The 23708-nt window shown below is 42.7% G+C and overlaps 27 non-coding genes across 27 annotated transcripts; all 27 read right to left on the bottom strand.

Annotated features, from left to right (window-relative positions):
* Positions 1-1376: 1376 nt before the first annotated feature.
* trnas-gcu lies at positions 1377-1458 on the bottom strand. Its single transcript has one exon. It is a non-coding gene; the product is annotated as a tRNA-Ser (tRNA).
* A 1940-nt stretch (positions 1459-3398) lies between these two features.
* On the bottom strand, positions 3399-3479 carry trnas-gcu. Its single transcript has one exon. It is a non-coding gene; the product is annotated as a tRNA-Ser (tRNA).
* Positions 3480-3960: 481 nt separating this feature from the next.
* trnas-gcu lies at positions 3961-4042 on the bottom strand. The gene has a single exon. It is a non-coding gene; the product is annotated as a tRNA-Ser (tRNA).
* A 2710-nt stretch (positions 4043-6752) lies between these two features.
* trnas-gcu lies at positions 6753-6834 on the bottom strand. Its single transcript has one exon. It is a non-coding gene; the product is annotated as a tRNA-Ser (tRNA).
* A 480-nt stretch (positions 6835-7314) lies between these two features.
* On the bottom strand, positions 7315-7396 carry trnas-gcu. The gene has a single exon. It is a non-coding gene; the product is annotated as a tRNA-Ser (tRNA).
* A 480-nt stretch (positions 7397-7876) lies between these two features.
* trnas-gcu lies at positions 7877-7958 on the bottom strand. The gene has a single exon. It is a non-coding gene; the product is annotated as a tRNA-Ser (tRNA).
* A 480-nt stretch (positions 7959-8438) lies between these two features.
* trnas-gcu lies at positions 8439-8520 on the bottom strand. The gene has a single exon. It is a non-coding gene; the product is annotated as a tRNA-Ser (tRNA).
* Positions 8521-9000: 480 nt separating this feature from the next.
* trnas-gcu lies at positions 9001-9082 on the bottom strand. The gene has a single exon. It is a non-coding gene; the product is annotated as a tRNA-Ser (tRNA).
* Positions 9083-9562: 480 nt separating this feature from the next.
* On the bottom strand, positions 9563-9644 carry trnas-gcu. Its single transcript has one exon. It is a non-coding gene; the product is annotated as a tRNA-Ser (tRNA).
* A 993-nt stretch (positions 9645-10637) lies between these two features.
* trnas-gcu lies at positions 10638-10719 on the bottom strand. The gene has a single exon. It is a non-coding gene; the product is annotated as a tRNA-Ser (tRNA).
* A 480-nt stretch (positions 10720-11199) lies between these two features.
* trnas-gcu lies at positions 11200-11281 on the bottom strand. Its single transcript has one exon. It is a non-coding gene; the product is annotated as a tRNA-Ser (tRNA).
* Positions 11282-12073: 792 nt separating this feature from the next.
* Positions 12074-12155, bottom strand: trnas-gcu. The gene has a single exon. It is a non-coding gene; the product is annotated as a tRNA-Ser (tRNA).
* A 479-nt stretch (positions 12156-12634) lies between these two features.
* trnas-gcu lies at positions 12635-12716 on the bottom strand. Its single transcript has one exon. It is a non-coding gene; the product is annotated as a tRNA-Ser (tRNA).
* Positions 12717-13196: 480 nt separating this feature from the next.
* Positions 13197-13278, bottom strand: trnas-gcu. The gene has a single exon. It is a non-coding gene; the product is annotated as a tRNA-Ser (tRNA).
* A 1591-nt stretch (positions 13279-14869) lies between these two features.
* Positions 14870-14951, bottom strand: trnas-gcu. The gene has a single exon. It is a non-coding gene; the product is annotated as a tRNA-Ser (tRNA).
* A 479-nt stretch (positions 14952-15430) lies between these two features.
* trnas-gcu lies at positions 15431-15512 on the bottom strand. The gene has a single exon. It is a non-coding gene; the product is annotated as a tRNA-Ser (tRNA).
* A 480-nt stretch (positions 15513-15992) lies between these two features.
* Positions 15993-16074, bottom strand: trnas-gcu. Its single transcript has one exon. It is a non-coding gene; the product is annotated as a tRNA-Ser (tRNA).
* Positions 16075-17109: 1035 nt separating this feature from the next.
* On the bottom strand, positions 17110-17191 carry trnas-gcu. Its single transcript has one exon. It is a non-coding gene; the product is annotated as a tRNA-Ser (tRNA).
* Positions 17192-17671: 480 nt separating this feature from the next.
* Positions 17672-17753, bottom strand: trnas-gcu. Its single transcript has one exon. It is a non-coding gene; the product is annotated as a tRNA-Ser (tRNA).
* Positions 17754-18232: 479 nt separating this feature from the next.
* trnas-gcu lies at positions 18233-18314 on the bottom strand. The gene has a single exon. It is a non-coding gene; the product is annotated as a tRNA-Ser (tRNA).
* A 480-nt stretch (positions 18315-18794) lies between these two features.
* Positions 18795-18876, bottom strand: trnas-gcu. The gene has a single exon. It is a non-coding gene; the product is annotated as a tRNA-Ser (tRNA).
* A 1037-nt stretch (positions 18877-19913) lies between these two features.
* On the bottom strand, positions 19914-19995 carry trnas-gcu. Its single transcript has one exon. It is a non-coding gene; the product is annotated as a tRNA-Ser (tRNA).
* A 479-nt stretch (positions 19996-20474) lies between these two features.
* Positions 20475-20556, bottom strand: trnas-gcu. Its single transcript has one exon. It is a non-coding gene; the product is annotated as a tRNA-Ser (tRNA).
* Positions 20557-21036: 480 nt separating this feature from the next.
* On the bottom strand, positions 21037-21118 carry trnas-gcu. The gene has a single exon. It is a non-coding gene; the product is annotated as a tRNA-Ser (tRNA).
* A 792-nt stretch (positions 21119-21910) lies between these two features.
* On the bottom strand, positions 21911-21992 carry trnas-gcu. Its single transcript has one exon. It is a non-coding gene; the product is annotated as a tRNA-Ser (tRNA).
* Positions 21993-23027: 1035 nt separating this feature from the next.
* trnas-gcu lies at positions 23028-23109 on the bottom strand. The gene has a single exon. It is a non-coding gene; the product is annotated as a tRNA-Ser (tRNA).
* Positions 23110-23589: 480 nt separating this feature from the next.
* Positions 23590-23671, bottom strand: trnas-gcu. Its single transcript has one exon. It is a non-coding gene; the product is annotated as a tRNA-Ser (tRNA).
* Between the last annotated feature and the right edge of the window lie 37 nt (positions 23672-23708).

Genomic DNA, 23708 nt, shown 5'->3' with positions numbered 1-23708 from the left:
TATTCTTCAATAACCTGAATCGTATTCGTCGCTCTAGGATTGCGCAGGGATTCTATTTTCGTGTGGGGCCATGTAAGAGAGGAAATAACCAATGTTGTGTGAAGAGGTTGGTGTTATAATCCACACATGCAGTTCATCGCCTTCACCACTCAGATACCAAGTCCTGTGCTCTCGGCTGTGGCAGTCAGCAATTTTACCAGTGTTTGTGAAAGTCAAAATCTTCCAGTGCCAAAATAAAGCACATCATTTTAATTGTTACACGATGAGGATGGGATTCGAACCCATGCATGCAGAGCCACAATGGATTAGCAGTCCATCGCCTTAATCACTCGGCCACCCCATCCTGTATTTTAGAAGTGGAAAATGACCTTAAAAAACTGTAGTTGCTCTCTGTAAAACCTAGATTGAAATCATGAAAGTTAGGCAGAGCAATGGCAAGGCCATGTGTCGATCCCATCGAGACATTTAACAAATGTTTTGTCAGGCCGGTGGTCTCAAGTGCTTGATTAAGTGTGTTGAGGTGTCGGTTCAAATCCAACCATTGAGGTTGCCCTTGGTGAAGCTATTCTTCAATACCTGAATCGTATTAGTCGCACTAGGATTGTGCAGGGACTCTACATTCATGTGGGGCCATGTAAGAGAGGAAATAACAAATGTTTTTTGAAGAGGTTGGTGTTATAATCCACACATGCAGTTCATCGCCTTCACCACTCAGATACCAAGTCCTGTGCTCTCGCTGTGGCAGTCAGCAATTTTACCAGTGTTTGTGAAAGTCAAAATCTTCCAGTGCCAAAATAAAGCACTGAATTTTAATTGTTACACGATGAGATTCTAACCCATGCATGTAGAGCACAATGGATAAGCAGTCCATCGCCTTAACCACTCGGCCACCCCATCCTGTATTTTAGAGTGGAAAATGACCTTAAAAAACTGTAGTTGCTCTCTGTAAACCCTAGATTGAAATCAATGAAAGTTAGGCAGAGCAATGGCAAGGCCATGTGTCGATCCCATCGAGACATTTAACAAATGTTTTGTCAGGCCGAGTGGTCTCAAGTGCTTGATTAAGTGTGTTGAGGTGTCGGTTCAAATCCAACCATTGAGGTTGCCCTTGGTGAAGCTATTCTTCAATACCTGAATCGTATTAGTCGCACTAGGATTGTGCAGGGACTCTACATTCATGTGGGGCCATGTAAGAGAGGAAATAACAAATGTTTTGTGAAGAGGTTGGTGTTATAATGCACACATGCAGTTCATCGCCTTCACCACTCAGATACCAAGTCCTGTGCTCTCACTGTGGCAGTCAGCAATTTTACCAGTGTTTGTGAAAGTCAAAATCTTCCAGTGCCAAAATAAAGCAGATCATTTTAATTGTTACACGATGAGGATGGGATTCGAACCCATGCATGCAGAGCACAATGGATTAGCAGTCCATCGCCTTAACCACTCGGCCACCTCATCCTATCTTTTTGGAAGTTGCAAATGACCTTAAAAAGACCGTAGTTGCTGTATGTAACCCTAGATTGAAATCAATGAAAGTTATGCAGAGCAATGGCAAGGTCATGTGTAGATCCCATCGAGACATTTAACAAATGTTTGTCAGGCCGAGTGGACTCCAGTGCTTGATTAAGTGTGTTGAGGTGTCGGTTCAAATCCAACCATTGAGGTTGCCCTTGGTGAAGCTATTCTTCAATACCTGAATCGTATTAGTCGCACTAGGATTGTGCAGGGACTCTACATTCATGTGGGGCCATGTAAGAGAGGAAATAACAAATGTTTTTTGAAGAGGTTGGTGTTATAATCCACACATGCAGTTCATCGCCTTTACCACCAGATACCAAGTCCTGTGCTCTCGCTGTGGCAGTCAGCAATTTTACCAGTGTTTGTGAAAGTCAAAATCTTCCATTGCCAAAATAAAGCACAGCATTTTAATTGTTACACGATGAGAATCTAACCCATGCATGCAGAGCACAATGGATTAGCAGTCAAATCCCACCATTGAGGTTGCCCTTGGTGAAGCTATCTTCAATACCTGAATCTTATTAGTCGCACTAGAATTGCGCAGGGATTCTATATTCATGTGGGGCCATGTAAGAGATGAAATAACAAATGTTTTGTGAAGAGGTTGGGCATTATAATCCACACATGCAGTTCATCGCCTTCACCACTCAGATACCAAGTCCTGTGCTCTCGCTGTGGCAGTCAGCAATTTTACCAGTGTTTGTGAAAGTCAAAATCTTCCAAGTGCCAAAATAAAGCAGATCATTTTAATTGTTACACGATGAGGATGGGATTCGAACCCATGCATGCAGAGCACAATGGATAGCAGTCCATCGCCTTAACCACTCGGCCACCCCATCCTGTATTTTAGAAGTGGAAAATGACCTTAAAAAACTGTAGTTGCTCTCTGTAAACCCTAGATTGAAATCAATGAAAGTTAGGCAGAGCAATGGCAAGGCCATGTGTCGATCCCATCGAGACATTTAACAAATGTTTTGTCAGGCCGAGTGGTCTCAAGTGCTTGATTAAGTGTGTTGAGGTGTCGGTTCAAATCCAACCATTGAGGTTGCCCTTGGTGAAGCTATTCTTCAATACCTGAATCGTATTAGTCGCACTAGGATTGTGCAGGGACTCTACATTCATGTGGGGCCATGTAAGAGAGGAAATAACAAATGTTTGTGAAGAGGTTGGTGTTATAATGCACACATGCAGTTCATCGCCTTCACCACTCAGATACCAAGTCCTGTGCTCTCACTGTGGCAGTCAGCAATTTTAACCAGTGTTTGTGAAAGTCAAAATCTTCCAGTGCCAAAATAAAGCAGATCATTTTAATTGTTACACGATGAGGATGGGATTCGAACCCACGCATGCAGAGCACAATGGATTAGCAGTCATCGCCTTAACCACTCGGCCACCTCATCCTGTGAATTGGAAGTTGCAAATGACCTTAAAAGACCGTAGTTGCTGTATGTAAACCCTAGATTGAAATCAATGAAAGTTATGCAGAGCAATGGCAAGATCATGTGTCGATCCCATCGAGACATTTAACAAATGTTTTGTCAGGCCGAGTGGACTCCAGTGCTTGATTAAGTGTGTTGAGGTGTCGGTTCAAATCCCACTATTGAGGTTGCCCTTGGTGAAGTTATTCTTCAATACCTGAATCTTATTAGTCGTTCTAGGATTGCGCAGGGATTCTATTTTCATGTGGGGCCATGTAAGAGAGGAAATAACAAATGTTGTGTGAAGAGGTTGGTGTTATAATCCACACATGCAGTTCATCGCCTTCACCACTCAGATACCAAGTCCTGTGCTCTCGCTGTGGCAGTCAGCAATTTTACCAGTGTTTGTGAAAGTCAAAATCTTCCAGTGCCAAAACAAATCATCGAATTTTAATTGTTACACGATGGGGATGGGATTCTAACCCATGCATGCAGAGCACAATAGATTAGCAGTCCATCGCCTTACCACTCGGCCACCCCATCCTGTATTTTAGAAGTGGAAAATGACCTTAAAAAAACTGTAGTTGCTCTCTGTAAAACCTAGATTGAAATCAATGAAAGTTAGGCAGAGCAATGGCAAGGCCATGTGTCGATCCCATCGAGACATTTAACAAATGTTTTGTCAGGCCGAGTGGTCTCAAGTGCTTGATTAAGTGTGTTGAGGTGTCGGTTCAAATCCAACCATTGAGGTTGCCCTTGGTGAAGCTATTCTTCAATACCTGAATCGTATTAGTCGCACTAGGATTGTGCAGGGACTCTACATTCATGTGGGGCCATGTAAGAGAGGAAATAACAAATGTTTTGTGAAGAGGTTGGTGTTATAATGCACACATGCAGTTCATCGCCTTCACCACTCAGATACCAAGTCCTGTGCTCTCACTGTGGCAGTCAGCAATTTTACCAGTGTTTGTGAAAGTCAAAATCTTCCAGTGCCAAAATAAAGCAGATCATTTTAATTGTTACACGATGAGGATGGGATTCAAACCCACGCATGCAGAGCACAATGGATTAGCAGTCCATCGCCTTAACCACTCGGCCACCTCATCCTGTTAATTGGAAGTTGCAAATGACCTTAAAAGACCGTAGTTGCTGTATGTAAACCCTAGATTGAAATCAATGAAAGTTATGCAGAGCAATGGCAAGGTCATGTGTCGATCCCATCGAGACATTTAACAAATGTTTTGTCAGGCCGAGTGGACTCCAGTGCTTGATTAAGTGTGTTGAGGTGTCGGTTCAAATCCCACTATTGAGGTTGCCCTTGGTGAAGTTATTCTTCAATACCTGAATCTTATTAGTCGCTCTAGGATTGCGCAGGGATTCTATTTTCATGTGGGGCCATGTAAGAGAGGAAATAACAAATGTTGTGTGAAGAGGTTGGTGTTATAATCCACACATGCAGTTCATCGCCTTCACCACTCAGATACCAAGTCCTGTGCTCTCGCTGTGGCAGTCAGCAATTTTACCAGTGTTTGTGAAAGTCAAAATCTTCCAGTGCCAAAATAAAGCACCGAATTTTAATTGTTACACGATGAGATTCTAACCCATGCATGTAGAGCACAATGGATAAGCAGTCCATCGCCTTAACCACTCGGCCACCCCATCCTGTACTTTAGAAGTGGAAAATGACCTTAAAAAACTGTAGTTGCTCTCTGTAAACCCTAGATTGAAATCAATGAAAGTTAGGCAGAGCAATGGCAAGGCCATGTGTCGATCCCATCGAGACATTTAACAAATGTTTTGTCAGGCCGAGTGGACTCCAGTGCTTGATTAAGTGTGTTGAGGTGTCGGTTCAAATCCAACCATTGAGGTTGCCCTTGGTGAAGCTATTCTTCAATACCTGAATCGTATTAGTCGCACTAGGATTGTGCAGGGACTCTACATTCATGTGGGGCCATGTAAGAGAGGAAATAACAAATGTTTTGTGAAGAGGTTGGTGTTATAATGCACACATGCAGTTCATCGCCTTCACCACTCAGATACCAAGTCCTGTGCTCTCACTGTGGCAGTCAGCAATTTTACCAGTGTTTGTGAAAGTCAAAATCTTCCAGTGCCAAAATAAAGCACAGAATTTTAATTGTTACACGATGAGATTCTAACCCATGCATGTAGAGCACAATGGATAAGCAGTCCATCGCCTTAACCACTTATCCACCTCATCCTGTTATTTACATGTGGCAAATGACCTTAAAAACCTGTAGTTGCTATATGTAAACCCTAGATTGAAATCAATGAAAGTTAGGCAGAGCAATGGCAGGGCCATGTGTCGATCCCTACGAGACATTTAACAAATGTTTTGTCAGGCCGAGTGGTCTCAAGTGCTTGATTAAGTGTTTTGAGCTGTCGGTTCAAATCCAACCATTGAGGTTGCCCTTGGTGAAGCTATTCTTCAATACCTAATCGTATCAGTCGCACTAGGATTGTGCAGGGACTCTATATCATGTGGGGCCATGTAAGAGAGGAAATAACAAATGTTTTGTGAGATGGTTGGTGTTATAATCCACACATGCAGTTCATCGCCTTCACCACTCAGATACCAAGTCCTGTGCTCTCGCTGTGGCAGTCAGCAATTTTACCAGTGTTTGTGAAAGTCAAAATCTTCCAGTGCCAAAATAAAGCACTGAATTTGAATTGTTACACGATGAGATTCTAACCCATGCATGTAGAGCACAATGGATAAGCAGTCCATCGCCTTAACCACTTATCCACCTCATCCTGTTATTTACATGTGGCAAATGACCTTAAAAACCTGTAGTTGCTATATGTAAACCCTAGATTGAAATCAATGAAAGTTAGGCAGAGCAATGGCAGGGCCATGTGTCGATCCCAACGAGACATTTAACAAATGTTTTGTCAGGCCGAGTGGTCTCAAGTGCTTGATTAAGTGTTTTGAGCTGTCGGTTCAAATCCAACCATTGAGGTTGCCCTTGGTGAAGCTATTCTTCAATACCTGAATCGTATCAGTCGCACTAGGATTGTGCAGGGACTCTATATTCATGTGGGGCCATGTAAGAGAGGAAATAACAAATGTTTTGTGTGAGATGGTTGGTGTTATAATCCACACATGCAGTTCATCGCCTTCACCACTCAGATACCAAGTCCCGTGCTCTCGCTGTGGCAGTCAGCAATTTTACCAGTGTTTGTGAAAGTCAAAATCTTCCAGTGCCAAAATAAAGCACCGAATTTTAATTGTTACACGATGAGGATTGGATTCGAACCCATGCATGCAGAGCACAATAGATTAGCAGTCCATCGCCTTAACCACTCAGCCACCTCATCCTGTGTTTTGGAATTTGCAAATGACCTTAAAAGACTGTAGTTGCTGTATGTAAACGCTAGATTGAAATCAATGAAAGTTATGCAGAGCAATGGCAAGGCCATGTGTCGATCCCATCGAGACATTTAACAAATGTTTTGTCAGGCCGAGTGGTCTCAAGTGCTTGATTAAGTGTGTTGAGGTGTCGGTTCAAATCCAACCATTGAGGTTGCCCTTGGTGAAGCTATTCTTCAATACCTGAATCGTATTAGTCACACTAGGATTGTGCAGGGACTCTACATTCATGTGGGGCCATGTAAGAGAGGAAATAACAAATGTTTTGTGAAGAGGTTGGTGTTATAATGCACACATGCAGTTCATCGCCTTCACCACTCAGATACCAAGTCCTGTGCTCTCACTGTGGCAGTCAGCAATTTTACCAGTGTTTGTGAAAGTCAAAATCTTCCAGTGCCAAAACAAATCACCGAATTTTAATTGTTACACGATGGGGATGGGATTCGAACCCATGCATGCAGAGCACAATGGATTAGCAGTCCATCGCCTTAACCACTCGGCCACCCCATCCTGTATTTTAGAAGTGGAAAATGACCTTAAAAAACTGTAGTTGCTCTCTGTAAACCCTAGATTGAAATCAATGAAAGTTAGGCAGAGCAATGGCAAGGCCATGTGTCGATCCCATCGAGACATTTAACAAATGTTTTGTCAGGCCGAGTGGTCTCAAGTGCTTGATTAAGTGTGTTGAGGTGTCGGTTCAAATCCAACCATTGAGGTTGCCCTTGGTGAAGCTATTCTTCAATACCTGAATCGTATTAGTCGCACTAGGATTGTGCAGGGACTCTACATTCATGTGGGGCCATGTAAGAGAGGAAATAACAAATGTTTTTTGAAGAGGTTGGTGTTATAATCCACACATGCAGTTCATCGCCTTCACCACTCAGATACCAAGTCCTGTGCTCTCGCTGTGGCAGTCAGCAATTTTACCAGTGTTTGTGAAAGTCAAAATCTTCTAGCGCCAAAATAAAGCACCTCATTTTAATTGTTACACGATGAGGATGGGATTCGAACCCATGCATGCAGAGCACAATGGATTAGCAGTCCATCACCTTAACCACTCGGCCACCTCATCCTGTTTTTTGGAAGTTGCAAATGACCTTAAAAGACTGTAGTTGCTGTATGTAAACGCTAGATTGAAATCAATGAAAGTTATGCAGAGCAATGGCAAGGACATGTGTCGATCCCATCGAGACATTTAACAAATGTTTTGTCAGGCCGAGTGGACTCCAGGGCTTGATTAAGTGTGTTGAGGTGTCGGTTCAAATCCCACTATTGAGGTTGCCCTTGGTGAAGTCATTCTTCAATACCTGAATCTTATTAGTCGCTCTAGGATTGCGCAGGGATTATATTTTCATGTGGGGCCATGTAAGAGAGGAAATAACAAATGTTGTGTGAAGAGGTTGGTGTTATAATCCACACATGCAGTTCATCGCCTTCACCACTCAGATACCAAGTCCTGTGCTCTCGCTGTGGCAGTCAGCAATTTTACCAGTGTTTGTGAAAGTCAAAATCTTCCAGTGCGAAAATAAAGCACATCATTTTAATTGTTACACGATGAGGATGGGATTCGAACCCATGCATGCAGAGCACAATGGATTAGCAGTCCATCGCCTTAACCACTCGGCCACCTCATCCTGTTTTTTGGAAGTTGCAAATGACCTTAAAAGACTGTAGTTGCTGTATGTAAACCCTATATTGAAATCATTGAAAGTTATGCAGAGCAATGGCAAGGACATGTGTCGATCCCATCGAGACATTTAACAAATGTTTTGTCAGGCCGAGTGGTCTCAAGTGCTTGATTAAGTGTTTTGAGCCATCGGTTCAAATCCCACCATTGAGGTTGCCCTTGGTGAAGCTATTCTTCAATACCTGAATCGTATTAGTCACACTAGGATTGTGCAGGGACTCTACATTCATGTGGGGCCATGTAAGAGAGGAAATAACAAATGTTTTGTGAAGAGGTTGGTGTTATAATGCACACATGCAGTTCATCGCCTTCACCACTCAGATACCAAGTCCTGTGCTCTCACTGTGGCAGTCAGCAATTTTACCAGTGTTTGTGAAAGTCAAAATCTTCCAGTGCCAAAACAAATCACCGAATTTTAATTGTTACACGATGGGGATGGGATTCGAACCCATGCATGCAGAGCACAATGGATTAGCAGTCCATCGCCTTAACCACTCGGCCACCCCATCCTGTATTTTAGAAGTGGAAAATGACCTTAAAAAACTGTAGTTGCTCTCTGTAAACCCTAGATTGAAATCAATGAAAGTTAGGCAGAGCAATGGCAAGGCCATGTGTCGATCCCATCGAGACATTTAACAAATGTTTTGTCAGGCCGAGTGGTCTCAAGTGCTTGATTAAGTGTGTTGAGGTGTCGGTTCAAATCCAACCATTGAGGTTGCCCTTGGTGAAGCTATTCTTCAATACCTGAATCGTATTAGTCGCACTAGGATTGTGCAGGGACTCTACATTCATGTGGGGCCATGTAAGAGAGGAAATAACAAATGTTTTTTGAAGAGGTTGGTGTTATAATCCACACATGCAGTTCATCGCCTTCACCACTCAGATACCAAGTCCTGTGCTCTCGCTGTGGCAGTCAGCAATTTTACCAGTGTTTGTGAAAGTCAAAATCTTCTAGCGCCAAAATAAAGCACCTCATTTTAATTGTTACACGATGAGGATGGGATTCGAACCCATGCATGCAGAGCACAATGGATTAGCAGTCCATCACCTTAACCACTCGGCCACCTCATCCTGTTTTTTGGAAGTTGCAAATGACCTTAAAAGACTGTAGTTGCTGTATGTAAACGCTAGATTGAAATCAATGAAAGTTATGCAGAGCAATGGCAAGGACATGTGTCGATCCCATCGAGACATTTAACAAATGTTTTGTCAGGCCGAGTGGACTCCAGGGCTTGATTAAGTGTGTTGAGGTGTCGGTTCAAATCCCACTATTGAGGTTGCCCTTGGTGAAGTCATTCTTCAATACCTGAATCTTATTAGTCGCTCTAGGATTGCGCAGGGATTATATTTTCATGTGGGGCCATGTAAGAGAGGAAATAACAAATGTTGTGTGAAGAGGTTGGTGTTATAATCCACACATGCAGTTCATCGCCTTCACCACTCAGATACCAAGTCCTGTGCTCTCGCTGTGGCAGTCAGCAATTTTACCAGTGTTTGTGAAAGTCAAAATCTTCCAGTGCGAAAATAAAGCACATCATTTTAATTGTTACACGATGAGGATGGGATTCGAACCCATGCATGCAGAGCACAATGGATTAGCAGTCCATCGCCTTAACCACTCGGCCACCTCATCCTGTTTTTTGGAAGTTGCAAATGACCTTAAAAGACTGTAGTTGCTGTATGTAAACCCTATATTGAAATCATTGAAAGTTATGCAGAGCAATGGCAAGGACATGTGTCGATCCCATCGAGACATTTAACAAATGTTTTGTCAGGCCGAGTGGTCTCAAGTGCTTGATTAAGTGTTTTGAGCCATCGGTTCAAATCCCACCATTGAGGTTGCCCTTGGTGAAGCTATTCTTCAATACCTGAATCGTATTAGTCGCACTAGGATTGCGACGGGACTCTATATTCATGTGGGGCCATGTAAGAGAGGAAATAACAAATGTTGTGTGAAGAGGTTGGTGTTATAATCCACACATGCAGTTCATCGCCTTCACCACTCAGATACCAAGTCCTGTGCTCTCGCTGTGGCAGTCAGCAATTTTACCAGTGTTTGTGAAAGTCAAAATCTTCCATTGCCAAAATAAAGCACCGAATTTTAATTGTTACACGATGAGATTCTAACCCATGCATGTAGAGCACAATGGATAAGCAGTCCATCGCCTTAACCACTCATCCACCTCATCCTGTTACTTACATGTGGCAAATTACCTTAAAAACCTGTAGTTGCTGTATGTAAACCCTAGATTGAAATCAATGAAAGTTAGGCAGAGCAATGGCAAGGACATGTGTCGATCCCATCGAGACATTTAACAAATGTTTTGTCAGGCCGAGTGGCCACTATTGAGGTTGCCCTTGGTGAAGTTATTCTTCAATACCTGAATCGTATTCGTCGCTCTAGGATTGCGCAGGGATTCTATTTTCATGTGGGGCCATGTAAGAGAGGAAATAACCAATGTTGTGTGAAGAGGTTGGTGTTATAATCCACACATGCAGTTCATCGCCTTCACCACTCAGATACCAAGTCCTGTGCTCTCGCTGTGGCAGTCAGCAATTTTACCAGTGTTTGTGAAAGTCAAAATCTTCCAGTGCCAAAATAAAGCACATCATTTTAATTGTTACACGATGAGGATGGGATTCGAACCCATGCATGCAGAGCACAATGGATTAGCAGTCCATCGCCTTAACCACTCGGCCACCTCATCCTGTTTTTTGGAAGTTGCAAATGACCTTAAAAGACTGTAGTTGCTGTATGTAAACGCTAGATTGAAATCAATGAAAGTTATGCAGAGCAATGGCAAGGACATGTGTCGATCCCATCGAGACATTTAACAAATGTTTTGTCAGGCCGAGTGGTCTCCAGGGCTTGATTAAGTGTGTTGAGGTGTCGGTTCAAATCCCACTATTGAGGTTGCCCTTGTTGAAGTTATTCTTCAATACCTGAATCGTATTAGTCGCTCTAGGATTGCGCAGGGATTATATTTTCATGTGGGGCCATATAAGAGAGGAAATAACAAATGTTTTGTGAAGAGGTTGGTGTTATAATCCACACATGCAGTTCATCGCCTTCACCACTCAGATACCAAGTCCTGTGCTCTCGCTGTGGCAGTCAGCAATTTTACCAGTGTTTGTGAAAGTCAAAATCTTCCAGTGCCAAAATAAAGCACATCATTTTAATTGTTTCACGATGAGGATAGGATTCGAACCCATGCATGCAGAGCACAATGGATTAGCAGTACATCGCCTTAACCACTCGGCCACCTCATCCTATAGTTTAGAGTGGAAAATGACCTTAAAAAACTGTAGTTGCAGTATGTAATCCCTAGATGGAAATCAATGAAAGTTAGGCAGAGCAATGGCAAGGCCATGTGTCGATCCCATCGAGACATTTAACAAATGTTTTGTCAGGCCGAGTGGTCTCAAGTGCTTGATTAAGTGTGTTGAGGTGTCGGTTCAAATCCAACCATTGAGGTTGCCCTTGGTGAAGCTATTCTTCAATACCTGAATCGTATTAGTCGCACTAGGATTGTGCAGGGACTCTACATTCATGTGGGGCCATGTAAGAGAGGAAATAACAAATGTTTTGTGAAGAGGTTGGTGTTATAATCCACACATGCAGTTCATGCATGCAGAGCACAATGGATTAGTAGTCCATCGCCTTAACCACTCGGCCACCTCATCCTGTTTTTTGGAAGTTGCAAATGACCTTAAAAGACTGTAGTTGCTGTATGTAAACCCTAGATTGAAATCAATGAAAGTCCTCGGTTCAAATCCCACTATTGAGGTTGCCCTTGGTGAAGTTATTCTTCAATACCTGAATCTTATTAGTCGCTCTAGGATTGCGCAGGGATTCTATTTTCATGTGGGGCCATGTAAGAGAGGAAATAACAAATGTTGTGTGAAGAGGTTGGTGTTATAATCCACACATGCAGTTCATCGCCTTCACCACTCAGATACCAAGTCCTGTGCTCTCGCTGTGGCAGTCAGCAATTTTACCAGTGTTTGTGAAAGTCAAAATCTTCCAGTGACAAAATAAAGCACATCATTTTAATTGTTTCACGATGAGGATAGGATTCGAACCCATGCATGCAGAGCACAATGGATTAGCAGTACATCGCCTTAACCACTCGGCCACCTCATCCTGTAGTTTAGAGTGGAAAATGACCTTAAAAGACTGTAGTTGCGGTATGTAATCCCTAGATTGAAATCAATGAAAGTTAGGCAGAGCAATGGCAAGGCCATGTGTCGATCCCATCGAGACATTTAACAAATGTTTTGTCAGGCCGAGTGGTCTCAAGTGCTTGATTAAGTGTGTTGAGGTGTCGGTTCAAATCCAACCATTGAGGTTGCCCTTGGTGAAGCTATTCTTCAATACCTGAATCGTATTAGTCGCACTAGGATTGTGCAGGGACTCTACATTCATGTGGGGCCATGTAAGAGAGGAAATAACAAATGTTTTGTGAAGAGGTTGGTGTTATAATCCACACATGCAGTTCATCGCCTTCACCACTCAGATACCAAGTCCTGTGCTATCGCTGTGGCAGTCAGCAATTTTACCAGTGTTTGTGAAAGTCAAAATCTTCCAGTGCCAAAATAAAGCACAGAATTTTAATTGTTACACGATGAGGATGGGATTCGAACCCATGCATGCAGAGCACAATGGATTAGCAGTCCATCACCTTAACCACTCGGCCACCTCATCCTGTTTTTTAGAAGTTGCAAATGACCTTAAAAGACTGTAGTTGCTGTATGTAAACGCTAGATTGAAATCAATGAAAGTTATGCAGAGCAATGGCAAGGACATGTGTCGATCCCATCGAGACATTTAACAAATGTTTTGTCAGGCCGAGTGGTCTCCAGTGCTTGATTAAGTGTGTTGAGGTGTCGGTTCAAATCCCACTATTGAGGTTGCCCTTGGTGAAGTTATTCTTCAATACCTGAATCTTATTAGTCGCTCTAGGATTGCGCAGGGATTCTATTTTCATGTGGGGCCATGTAAGAGAGGAAATAACAAATGTTGTGTGAAGAGGTTGGTGTTATAATCCACACATGCAGTTCATCGCCTTCACCACTCAGATACCAAGTCCTGTGCTCTCGCTGTGGCAGTCAGCAATTTTACCAGTGTTTGTGAAAGTCAAAATCTTCCAGTGACAAAATAAAGCACATCATTTTAATTGTTTCACGATGAGGATAGGATTCGAACCCATGCATGCAGAGCACAATGGATTAGCAGTACATCGCCTTAACCACTCGGCCACCTCATCCTGTAGTTTAGAGTGGAAAATGACCTTAAAAGACTGTAGTTGCGGTATGTAATCCCTAGATTGAAATCAATGAAAGTTAGGCAGAGCAATGGCAAGGCCATGTGTCGATCCCATCGAGACATTTAACAAATGTTTTGTCAGGCCGAGTGGTCTCAAGTGCTTGATTAAGTGTGTTGAGGTGTCGGTTCAAATCCAACCATTGAGGTTGCCCTTGGTGAAGCTATTCTTCAATACCTGAATCTTATTAGTCGCACTAGGATTGTGCAGGGACTCTACATTCATGTGGGGCCATGTAAGAGAGGAAATAACAAATGTTTTGTGAAGAGGTTGGTGTTATAATCCACACATGCAGTTCATCGCCTTCACCACTCAGATACCAAGTCCTGTGCTCTCGCTGTGGCAGTCAGCAATTTTACCAGTGTTTGTGAAAGTCAAAATCTTCCATTGCCAAAATAAAGCACCGCATTTTAATTGTTACACGATGAGAATCTAACCCATGCATGTAGAGCACAATGGATAAGCAGTCCATCGCCTTAACCACTCATCCACCTCATCCTGTTATTTACATGTGGCAAATGACCTTAAAAAACTGTAGTTGCTGTATGTAAACCCTAGATTGAAATCAATGAAAGTTAGGCAGAGCAATGGCAAGGCCATGTGTCGATCCCAACGAGACATTTAACAAATGTTTTGTCAGGCCGAGTGGTCTCAAGTGCTTGATTAAGTGTGTTGAGGTGTCGGTTCAAATCCAACCATTGAGGTTGCCCTTGGTGAAGCTATTCTTCAATACCTGAATCGTATTAGTCGCACTAGGATTGTGCAGGGACTCTACATTCATGTGGGGCCATGTAAGAGAGGAAATAACAAATGTTTTGTGAAGAGGTTGGTGTTATAATCCACACATGCAGTTCATCGCCTTCACCACTCAGATACCAAGTCCTGTGCTCTCGCTGTGGCAGTCAGCAATTTTACCAGTGTTTGTGAAAGTCAAAATCTTCCATTGCCAAAATAAAGCACCGCATTTTAATTGTTACACGATGAGAATCTAACCCATGCATGTAGAGCACAATGGATAAGCAGTCCATCGCCTTAACCACTCATCCACCTCATCCTGTTATTTACATGTGGCAAATGACCTTAAAAAACTGTAGTTGCTGTATGTAAACCCTAGATTGAAATCAATGAAAGTTAGGCAGAGCAATGGCAAGGCCATGTGTCGATCCCAACGAGACATTTAACAAATGTTTTGTCAGGCCGAGTGGTCTCAAGTGCTTGATTAAGTGTGTTGAGGTGTCGGTTCAAATCCAACCATTGAGGTTGCCCTTGGTGAAGCTATTCTTCAATACCTGAATCGTATTAGTCGCACTAGGATTGTGCAGGGACTCTACATTCATGTGGGGCCATGTAAGAGAGGAAATAACAAATGTTTTGTGAAGAGGTTGGTGTTATAATCCACACATGCAGTTCATCGCCTTCACCACTCAGATACCAAGTCCTGTGCTATCGCTGTGGCAGTCAGCAATTTTACCAGTGTTTGTGAAAGTCAAAATCTTCCAGTGCCAAAATAAAGCACATCATTTTAATTGTTTCACGATGAGGATAGGATTCGAACCCATGCATGCAGAGCACAATGGATTAGCAGTACATCGCCTTAACCACTCGGCCACCTCATCCTGTAGTTTAGAGTGGAAAATGACCTTAAAAGACTGTAGTTGCGGTATGTAATCCCTAGATTGAAATCAATGAAAGTTAGGCAGAGCAATGGCAAGGCCATGTGTCGATCCCATCGAGACATTTAACAAATGTTTTGTCAGGCCGAGTGGTCTCAAGTGCTTGATTAAGTGTGTTGAGGTGTCGGTTCAAATCCAACCATTGAGGTTGCCCTTGGTGAAGCTATTCTTCAATACCTGAATCGTATTAGTCGCACTAGGATTGTGCAGGGACTCTACATTCATGTGGGGCCATGTAAGAGAGGAAATAACAAATGTTTTGTGAAGAGGTTGGTGTTATAATCCACACATGCAGTTCATCGCCTTCACCACTCAGATACCAAGTCCTGTGCTATCGCTGTGGCAGTCAGCAATTTTACCAGTGTTTGTGAAAGTCAAAATCTTCCAGTGCCAAAATAAAGCACAGAATTTTAATTGTTACACGATGAGGATGGGATTCGAACCCATGCATGCAGAGCACAATGGATTAGCAGTCCATCACCTTAACCACTCGGCCACCTCATCCTGTTTTTTAGAAGTTGCAAATGACCTTAAAAGACTGTAGTTGCTGTATGTAAACGCTAGATTGAAATCAATGAAAGTTATGCAGAGCAATGGCAAGGACATGTGTCGATCCCATCGAGACATTTAACAAATGTTTTGTCAGGCCGAGTGGTCTCCAGTGCTTGATTAAGTGTGTTGAGGTGTCGGTTCAAATCCCACTATTGAGGTTGCCCTTGGTGAAGTTATTCTTCAATACCTGAATCTTATTAGTCGCTCTAGGATTGCGCAGGGATTCTATTTTCATGTGGGGCCATGTAAGAGAGGAAATAACAAATGTTGTGTGAAGAGGTTGGTGTTATAATCCACACATGCAGTTCATCGCCTTCACCACTCAGATACCAAGTCCTGTGCTCTCGCTGTGGCAGTCAGCAATTTTACCAGTGTTTGTGAAAGTCAAAATCTTCCAGTGACAAAATAAAGCACATCATTTTAATTGTTTCACGATGAGGATAGGATTCGAACCCATGCATGCAGAGCACAATGGATTAGCAGTACATCGCCTTAACCACTCGGCCACCTCATCCTGTAGTTTAGAGTGGAAAATGACCTTAAAAGACTGTAGTTGCGGTATGTAATCCCTAGATTGAAATCAATGAAAGTTAGGCAGAGCAATGGCAAGGCCATGTGTCGATCCCATCGAGACATTTAACAAATGTTTTGTCAGGCCGAGTGGTCTCAAGTGCTTGATTAAGTGTGTTGAGGTGTCGGTTCAAATCCAACCATTGAGGTTGCCCTTGGTGAAGCTATTCTTCAATACCTGAATCTTATTAGTCGCACTAGGATTGTGCAGGGACTCTACATTCATGTGGGGCCATGTAAGAGAGGAAATAACAAATGTTTTGTGAAGAGGTTGGTGTTATAATCCACACATGCAGTTCATCGCCTTCACCACTCAGATACCAAGTCCTGTGCTCTCGCTGTGGCAGTCAGCAATTTTACCAGTGTTTGTGAAAGTCAAAATCTTCCATTGCCAAAATAAAGCACCGCATTTTAATTGTTACACGATGAGAATCTAACCCATGCATGTAGAGCACAATGGATAAGCAGTCCATCGCCTTAACCACTCATCCACCTCATCCTGTTATTTACATGTGGCAAATGACCTTAAAAAACTGTAGTTGCTGTATGTAAACCCTAGATTGAAATCAATGAAAGTTAGGCAGAGCAATGGCAAGGCCATGTGTCGATCCCAACGAGACATTTAACAAATGTTTTGTCAGGCCGAGTGGTCTCAAGTGCTTGATTAAGTGTGTTGAGGTGTCGGTTCAAATCCAACCATTGAGGTTGCCCTTGGTGAAGCTATTCTTCAATACCTGAATCGTATTAGTCGCACTAGGATTGTGCAGGGACTCTACATTCATGTGGGGCCATGTAAGAGAGGAAATAACAAATGTTTTGTGAAGAGGTTGGTGTTATAATCCACACATGCAGTTCATCGCCTTCACCACTCAGATACCAAGTCCTGTGCTATCGCTGTGGCAGTCAGCAATTTTACCAGTGTTTGTGAAAGTCAAAATCTTCCAGTGCCAAAATAAAGCACCGAATTTTAATTGTTACACGATGAGGATGGGATTCGAACCCATGCATGCAGAGCACAATGGATTAGCAGTCCATCGCCTTAACCACTCGGCCAACTCATCCTGTTTTTTAGAAGTTGCAAATGACCTTAAAAGACTGTAGTTGCTGTATGTAAACGCTAGATTGAAATCAATGAAAGTTATGCAGAGCAATGGCAAGGACATGTGTCGATCCCATCGAGACATTTAACAAATGTTTTGTCAGGCCGAGTGGTCTCCAGTGCTTGATTAAGTGTGTTGAGGTGTCGGTTCAAATCCCACTATTGAGGTTGCCCTTGGTGAAGTTATTCTTCAATACCTGAATCTTATTAGTCGCTCTAGGATTGCGCAGGGATTCTATTTTCATGTGGGGCCATGTAAGAGAGGAAATAACAAATGTTGTGTGAAGAGGTTGGTGTTATAATCCACACATGCAGTTCATCGCCTTCACCACTCAGATACCAAGTCCTGTGCTCTCGCTGTGGCAGTCAGCAATTTTACCAGTGTTTGTGAAAGTCAAAATCTTCCAGTGCCAAAATAAAGCACATCATTTTAATTGTTTCACGATGAGGATAGGATTCGAACCCATGCATGCAGAGCACAATGGATTAGCAGTACATCGCCTTAACCACTCGGCCACCTCATCCTGTAGTTTAGAGTGGAAAATGACCTTAAAAGACTGTAGTTGCGGTATGTAATCCCTAGATTGAAATCAATGAAAGTTAGGCAGAGCAATGGCAAGGCCATGTGTCGATCCCATCGAGACATTTAACAAATGTTTTGTCAGGCCGAGTGGTCTCAAGTGCTTGATTAAGTGTGTTGAGGTGTCGGTTCAAATCCAACCATTGAGGTTGCCCTTGGTGAAGCTATTCTTCAATACCTGAATCGTATTAGTCGCACTAGGATTGTGCAGGGACTCTACATTCATGTGGGGCCATGTAAGAGAGGAAATAACAAATGTTTTGTGAAGAGGTTGGTGTTATAATCCACACATGCAGTTCATCGCCTTCACCACTCAGATACCAAGTCCTGTGCTATCGCTGTGGCAGTCAGCAATTTTACCAGTGTTTGTGAAAGTCAAAATCTTCCAGTGCCAAAATAAAGCACAGAATTTTAATTGTTACACGATGAGGATGGGATTCGAACCCATACATGCAGAGCACAATGGATTAGCAGTCCATCGCCTAAACCACTCGGCCACCTCATCCTGTTTTTTAGAAGTTGCAAATGACCTTAAAAGACTGTAGTTGCTGTATGTAAACGCTAGATTGAAATCAATGAAAGTTATGCAGAGCAATGGCAAGGACATGTGTCGATCCCATCGAGACATTTAACAAATGTTTTGTCAGGCCGAGTGGTCTCCAGTGCTTGATTAAGTGTGTTGAGGTGTCGGTTCAAATCCCACTATTGAGGTTGCCCTTGGTGAAGTTATTCTTCAATACCTGAATCTTATTAGTCGCTCTAGGATTGCGCAGGGATTCTATTTTCATGTGGGGCCATGTAAGAGAGGAAATAACAAATGTTGTGTGAAGAGGTTGGTGTTATAATCCACACATGCAGTTCATCGCCTTCACCACTCAGATACCAAGTCCTGTGCTCTCGCTGTGGCAGTCAGCAATTTTACCAGTGTTTGTGAAAGTCAAAATCTTCCAGTGCCAAAATAAAGCACATCATTTTAATGGTTTCACGATGAGGATAGGATTCGAACCCATGCATGCAGAGCACAATGGATTAGCAGTACATCGCCTTAACCACTCGGCCACCTCATCCTGTAGTTTAGAGTGGAAAATGACCTTAAAAAACTGTAGTTGCAGTATGTAATCCCTAGATGGAAATCAATGAAAGTTAGGCAGAGCAATGGCAAGGCCATGTGTCGATCCCATCGAGACATTTAACAAATGTTTTGTCAGGCCGAGTGGTCTCAAGTGCTTGATTAAGTGTGTTGAGGTGTCGGTTCAAATCCAACCATTGAGGTTGCCCTTGGTGAAGCTATTCTTCAATACCTGAATCGTATTAGTCGCACTAGGATTGTGCAGGGACTCTACATTCATGTGGGGCCATGTAAGAGAGGAAATAACAAATGTTTTGTGAAGAGGTTGGTGTTATAATCCACACATGCAGTTCATCGCCTTCACCACTCAGATACCAAGTCCTGTGCTCTCGCTGTGGCAGTCAGCAATTTTACCAGTGTTTGTGAAAGTCAAAATCTTCCAGTGCCAAAATAAAGTACAGAATTTTAATTGTTACACGATGAGATTCTAACCCATGCATGTAGAGCACAATGGATAAGCAGTCCATCGCCTTAACCACTCATCCACCTCATCCTGTTATTTACATGTGGCAAATGACCTTAAAAAACTGTAGTTGCTGTCTGTAAACGCTAGATTGAAATCAATGAAAGTTAGGCAGAGCAATGGCAAGGCCATGTGTCGATCCCATCGAGACATTTAACAAATGTTTTGTCAGGCCGAGTGGTCTCAAGTGCTTGATTAAGTGTTTTGAGCTGTCGGTTCAAATCCAACCATTGAGGTTGCCCTTGGTGAAGCTATTCTTCAATACCTGAATCGTATCAGTTGCACTAGGATTGTGCAGGGACTCTATATTCATGTGGGGCCATGTAAGAGAGGAAATAACAAATGTTTTGTGTGAGATGGTTGGTGTTATAATCCACACATGCAGTTCATCGCCTTCACCACTCAGATACCAAGTCCTGTGCTCTCGCTGTGGCAGTCAACAATTTTACCAGTGTTTGTGAAAGTCAAAATCTTCCAGTGCCAAAATAAAGCACCAAATTTTAATTGTTACACGATGAGGATGGGATTCGAACCCATGCATGCAGAGCACAATGGATTAGCAGTCCATCGCCTTAACCACTCGGCCACCTCATTCTGTCTTTGGAAGTTGCAAATGACCTTAAAAGACTGTAGTTGCTGTATTTAAACGCTAGATTGAAATCAATGAAAGTTATGCAGAGCAAATGCAAGGACATGTGTCAATCCCATCGAGACATTTAACAAATGTTTTGTCAGGCCGAGTGGTCTCCAGGGCTTGATTAAGTGTGTTGAGGTGTCGGTTCAAATCCCACTATTGAGGTTGCCCTTGGTGAAGTTATTCTTCAATACCTGAATCTTATTAGTCGCTCTAGGATTGCGCAGGGATTCTATTTTCATGTGGGGCCATGTAAGAGAGGAAATAACAAATTTTGTGTGAAGAGGTTGGTGTTATAATCCACACATGCAGTTCATCGCCTTCACCACTCAGATACCAAGTCCTGTGCTCTCGCTGTGGCAGTCAGCAATTTTACCAGTGTTTGTGAAAGTCAAAATCTTCCAGTGCCAAAATAAAGCACATCATTTTAATTGTTACACGATGAGGATGGGATTCGAACCCATGCATGCAGAGCACAATGGATTAGCAGTCCATCGCCTTAACCACTCGGCCACCTCATCCTGTTTTTTGGAAGTTGCAAATGACCTTAAAAGACTGTAGTTGCTGTATGTAAACGCTAGATTGAAATCAATGAAAGTTATGCAGAGCAATGGCAAGGACATGTGTCGATCCCATCGAGACATTTAACAAATGTTTTGTCAGGCCGAGTGGTCTCCAGGGCTTGATTAAGTGTGTTGAGGTGTCGGTTCAAATCCCACTATTGAGGTTGCCCTTGTTGAAGTTATTCTTCAATACCTGAATCGTATTAGTCGCTCTAGGATTGCGCAGGGATTATATTTTCATGTGGGGCCATATAAGAGAGGAAATAACAAATGTTTTGTGAAGAGGTTGGTGTTATAATCCACACATGCAGTTCATCGCCTTCACCACTCAGATACCAAGTCCTGTGCTCTCGCTGTGGCAGTCAGCAATTTTACCAGTGTTTGTGAAAGTCAAAATCTTCCAGTGCCAAAATAAAGCACATCATTTTAATTGTTTCACGATGAGGATAGGATTCGAACCCATGCATGCAGAGCACAATGGATTAGCAGTACATCGCCTTAACCACTCGGCCACCTCATCCTATAGTCTAGAGTGGAAAATGACCTTAAAAAACTGTAGTTGCAGTATGTAATCCCTAGATGGAAATCAATGAAAGTTAGGCAGAGCAATGGCAAGGCCATGTGTCGATCCCATCGAGACATTTAACAAATGTTTTGTCAGGCCGAGTGGTCTCAAGTGCTTGATTAAGTGTGTTGAGGTGTCGGTTCAAATCCAACCATTGAGGTTGCCCTTGGTGAAGCTATTCTTCAATACCTGAATCGTATTAGTCGCACTAGGATTGTGCAGGGACTCTACATTCATGTGGGGCCATGTAAGAGAGGAAATAACAAATGTTTTGTGAAGAGGTTGGTGTTATAATCCACACATGCAGTTCATGCATGCAGAGCACAATGGATTAGTAGTCCATCGCCTTAACCACTCGGCCACCTCATCCTGTTTTTTGGAAGTTGCAAATGACCTTAAAAGACTGTAGTTGCTGTATGTAAACCCTAGATTGAAATCAATGAAAGTCCTCGGTTCAAATCCCACTATTGAGGTTGCCCTTGGTGAAGTTATTCTTCAATACCTGAATCTTATTAGTCGCTCTAGGATTGCGCAGGGATTCTATTTTCATGTGGGGCCATGTAAGAGAGGAAATAACAAATGTTGTGTGAAGAGGTTGGTGTTATAATCCACACATGCAGTTCATCGCCTTCACCACTCAGATACCAAGTCCTGTGCTCTCGCTGTGGCAGTCAGCAATTTTACCAGTGTTTGTGAAAGTCAAAATCTTCCAGTGACAAAATAAAGCACATCATTTTAATTGTTTCACGATGAGGATAGGATTCGAACCCATGCATGCAGAGCACAATGGATTAGCAGTACATCGCCTTAACCACTCGGCCACCTCATCCTGTAGTTTAGAGTGGAAAATGACCTTAAAAGACTGTAGTTGCGGTATGTAATCCCTAGATTGAAATCAATGAAAGTTAGGCAGAGCAATGGCAAGGCCATGTGTCGATCCCATCGAGACATTTAACAAATGTTTTGTCAGGCCGAGTGGTCTCAAGTGCTTGATTAAGTGTGTTGAGGTGTCGGTTCAAATCCAACCATTGAGGTTGCCCTTGGTGAAGCTATTCTTCAATACCTGAATCTTATTAGTCGCACTAGGATTGTGCAGGGACTCTACATTCATGTGGGGCCATGTAAGAGAGGAAATAACAAATGTTTTGTGAAGAGGTTGGTGTTATAATCCACACATGCAGTTCATCGCCTTCACCACTCAGATACCAAGTCCTGTGCTCTCGCTGTGGCAGTCAGCAATTTTACCAGTGTTTGTGAAAGTCAAAATCTTCCATTGCCAAAATAAAGCACCGCATTTTAATTGTTACACGATGAGAATCTAACCCATGCATGTAGAGCACAATGGATAAGCAGTCCATCGCCTTAACCACTCATCCACCTCATCCTGTTATTTACATGTGGCAAATGACCTTAAAAAACTGTAGTTGCTGTATGTAAACCCTAGATTGAAATCAATGAAAGTTAGGCAGAGCAATGGCAAGGCCATGTGTCGATCCCAACGAGACATTTAACAAATGTTTTGTCAGGCCGAGTGGTCTCAAGTGCTTGATTAAGTGTGTTGAGGTGTCGGTTCAAATCCAACCATTGAGGTTGCCCTTGGTGAAGCTATTCTTCAATACCTGAATCGTATTAGTCGCACTAGGATTGTGCAGGGACTCTACATTCATGTGGGGCCATGTAAGAGAGGAAATAACAAATGTTTTGTGAAGAGGTTGGTGTTATAATCCACACATGCAGTTCATCGCCTTCACCACTCAGATACCAAGTCCTGTGCTATCGCTGTGGCAGTCAGCAATTTTACCAGTGTTTGTGAAAGTCAAAATCTTCCAGTGCCAAAATAAAGCACCGAATTTTAATTGTTACACGATGAGGATGGGATTCGAACCCATGCATGCAGAGCACAATGGATTAGCAGTCCATCGCCTTAACCACTCGGCCAACTCATCCTGTTTTTTAGAAGTTGCAAATGACCTTAAAAGACTGTAGTTGCTGTATGTAAACGCTAGATTGAAATCAATGAAAGTTATGCAGAGCAATGGCAAGGACATGTGTCGATCCCATCGAGACATTTAACAAATGTTTTGTCAGGCCGAGTGGTCTCCAGTGCTTGATTAAGTGTGTTGAGGTGTCGGTTCAAATCCCACTATTGAGGTTGCCCTTGGTGAAGTTATTCTTCAATACCTGAATCTTATTAGTCGCTCTAGGATTGCGCAGGGATTCTATTTTCATGTGGGGCCATGTAAGAGAGGAAATAACAAATGTTGTGTGAAGAGGTTGGTGTTATAATCCACACATGCAGTTCATCGCCTTCACCACTCAGATACCAAGTCCTGTGCTCTCGCTGTGGCAGTCAGCAATTTTACCAGTGTTTGTGAAAGTCAAAATCTTCCAGTGCCAAAATAAAGCACATCATTTTAATTGTTTCACGATGAGGATAGGATTCGAACCCATGCATGCAGAGCACAATGGATTAGCAGTACATCGCCTTAACCACTCGGCCACCTCATCCTGTAGTTTAGAGTGGAAAATGACCTTAAAAGACTGT

The sequence above is a fragment of the Oncorhynchus mykiss genome, chromosome 15 (assembly GCF_013265735.2).
Source record: "Oncorhynchus mykiss isolate Arlee chromosome 15, USDA_OmykA_1.1, whole genome shotgun sequence".
Taxonomy (NCBI): domain Eukaryota; kingdom Metazoa; phylum Chordata; class Actinopteri; order Salmoniformes; family Salmonidae; genus Oncorhynchus; species Oncorhynchus mykiss.
This window is presented reverse-complemented; position numbering and strand designations above follow the sequence as displayed.